The sequence below is a fragment of the Austrofundulus limnaeus genome, unplaced genomic scaffold (assembly GCF_001266775.1).
Source record: "Austrofundulus limnaeus strain Quisiro unplaced genomic scaffold, Austrofundulus_limnaeus-1.0 Scaffold817, whole genome shotgun sequence".
Lineage (NCBI taxonomy): Eukaryota > Metazoa > Chordata > Actinopteri > Cyprinodontiformes > Rivulidae > Austrofundulus > Austrofundulus limnaeus.
Genome location: NW_013953219.1, coordinates 88,102 through 91,039, shown reverse-complemented (window position 1 = coordinate 91,039; position 2,938 = coordinate 88,102). Strand labels below are relative to the sequence as shown.

The 2,938-nt window shown below is 38.4% G+C and overlaps 1 long non-coding RNA gene across 1 annotated transcript in view; it reads left to right on the top strand.

The window, feature by feature from the left end:
* Positions 1-832: 832 nt before the first annotated feature.
* Positions 833-2,938, top strand: part of LOC106532714 (uncharacterized) — a 4,580-nt gene continuing 2,474 nt past the window's right edge. The window contains exons 1-3 of the long non-coding RNA XR_001312129.1: positions 833-1,042; positions 1,667-1,721; positions 1,789-1,892. This is a non-coding gene — a long non-coding RNA (uncharacterized LOC106532714). The remainder of the gene's footprint in view (positions 1,043-1,666; positions 1,722-1,788; positions 1,893-2,938) is intronic.

Below are 2,938 nucleotides of genomic sequence, written 5' to 3'. Positions count from 1 at the left end.
TCAATAAACAATATAAAAGTAAAAAGCACCCCTAAAGTCATTAGATATGATAAATTGTGACACATTAATTAACCTTATCTCAGCTGTAGCTGTGAGTTTAAAATCAGGATGATGGAGTTAGTCTGAAATTATTATTAAATCAAGTGTTTATTTATGTAGGTAAAATACACCAAAATGCAGGAAATTGCATCTATTTCATTCAAAAAATTTCTGGGGGCGGTCCCACAGACCCCCTCAACTGTTTTGAAATGGTTCTGACATGCTTATAGGTAGTCATTGCCTGTTTAAGGACATGTAAAGGACATTTACAAACTTTCACGTAAAAAAAATTATGTAATTTTCCTAGCCACCCCTGTGTGAGTGGTGGTCCCCATCTGGGCACCCCTGAGAAAAATCTCTGGCTCCGCCACTGGCTGAGCAACCAGGAGGTGGTTCAGGTGGATCCGCAGGACTTTGACCCCAAAACGTCACATTTCTGACGCCAATCAGACCTTTAACAGCTTCTGAGTCMATGCAAACTGTTGTTGTCATCGAGCAGGACGTTCAGGTTTATTAAAACTGAAGGAACATTGATTATAAACGAGTTTTTGATCAAACTTGTCGCGTTTTGGCGCGTAAAAACAGATTAATGTTTTATTCCCTTAGGAGATCCCAGTAATTCACACCAGGTCTGAAATAATGGATGTAGAAATGATGAAACTCAAAGCATTTATTAGGTTTGATTCTGTCTGTGAGCGCAGTACGCTTGGCTCCATTTTATCCCCGGAACTTTGTGCGTAAAATGGAGCCGCGCAGGACGCGCGGCTCCATTTTACGCACAAAGTTCCGGGGATAAAAGTCTGCGCGCAGGACCTCAGAGGAGACGTGAGCTCTCAAAAGCCAAACAAACACAAAGCGACCCTCTCGACCTTTGAATCATCTTACCTTTACCTCTTCTGCAAGAGCCACAGCAAAGGAGGCAGGCGAGCGAGACGGCGCACAAAATCCAGCAATTAGACGGAGCCATGCTTCTGCACGGAGCGCTGATCCTCCAGAGTGAAAGGTYAGGAGGAAAACTTCAAGTTGTAGTGCTGGAGTGTGTGTGGGCGCGTACTTCCGTTAGATAAGAACGTCACTCTCCAAATATCATGAAATTCTCACTAATTTCCTTGAGGAACTTTTCTGTGTAAATATTCAGCTATTTCATTCAGATAAAAAAATGTTATCATCAAATGACGTCATGCAGGACTCTGACTCCTGTTTCACCCTATTATTTAGAAACACTTGACCTGTTTTATTTCATTTAACGACAGCTAATGTTCTGTTTTCAGTGAGTTTAAAAGGTCAAACTGAGAGAAAACCAGGCTTTAAGATAATTTTTGATGTCATTTTTTCAAAGGAAATGTTACATTGTTGTTATTAAGAGTTAAATATCCTCAAAAACTTTTATATTTTTGACTGATTAATGCACCAACCTTAATTAGACAGTCTGAAGCCGTTCTAGGGGGCTTATAATGCTTAATAACGTCCATTTAATGGACTGATAACATCCGAAGTGGGTGTTTGCACCAGAATCCTTGGAAAAACATGCATTTTTAAATGCATCTAACTGTGGCTTTCTTCACAGTTAGATAAATGTGTCATTTTGCTGTTTCAGCATTTTTTAAACGTCTCTCTTCACTTTCAGGAACCACAGAGTTCTGATTCATTCTGTGAAATCATCGAGTCAAAGTTGAAGAAAGGTGAAGTAACCGTGCCGTTTGTCCCAAAAACTTTATTATGATAATGAAAAACACATTTCCCCTGCAGATATGTTTATTTGCACTAAAGCCAGGACTGAGTCTGAACGAGGAGCAGAGTGATGACGTCGGTCTCCAGGAGGAACCAGGAGATCATGAAATGTTGATTTGAAGGTCATAAAACTCGTCCCTTTTCTTTAGTGGCACTTCTCTGTAATGTTGTAACATCTGAGTCAGTAAAATGACAACAACACACCCTGAGTAAACCATGACTGTTCCTCCTTCAGGGGTCAATGTCTGAGTTTAAACTGCTGCTTTCATCCAGAGTGGACGTGTAGAGAGCCGAAGTTTTATTAAACACGCCGAAACATCAGCAGCAAAACACCCGAACTGTCCTGCTAGTTTCTTATTTATCCTTTCTCTCATGTGTTGTTGAAAAAATATTAATCTTTGTGTGCTATGACTTTAAGAGCTGAACACTAACTAAAAGTTGCAAACAACTAGCTAAAAATAGCAAAAGGATAGCTAAAGTTTCCAAAATTTATGTATCAAAAGGCTAATAATAAAAAAGCATAATAGTAGCTAGAAGCTAAAAAATTCTAAAGTCTGGCTCAAAGATAAATGAAAAAGCTAACTAGGAGCTAAAAGTAGCAGAATAGTAGCGAAGTGCTCAATGTTTCTTAAGCCTGGTTCAAAGATACATGTATCAAAAGGCTAACTAGAGGCTAAAAGTAGCAGAATAGTAGCTAAGTGCTCAAAAGCCTGGTTCAAAGATACATGTATCAAAAGACTAACTAGAGGCTAAAAGTAGCAGAAATGCTAAATGTTTCTTAAGTCTGGTATATCAAAAGGCTAACTAAAGGCTAAAAGYAGATTAATGGTAGCTAAAATAAACATTTCAAATGTCTGATTCAAAGATACATGTATCAAAAGGCTAACTAGACACTAAAAGTAGCTGAATAGCAGCTAAGTGCTCAATGTTTCTTAAGCCTGGTTCAAAGATACATGTGTCAAAAGGCTAACTAGGAGCTAAAAGTAGCAGAATAGTAGCTAAGTGCTCAATGTTTCTTAAGCCTGGTTCAAAGATATATGTTTTAAAAGGCTAGTAGAAGCTAAAAGCAGCTTAATAACAGCTAAATGCTAAACATTTCTTAAGTCTGGTTCAAAGATAAATGTATCAAAAGGCTAACTAGAGGCTAAAAGTAGCAGAAATGCTAAAT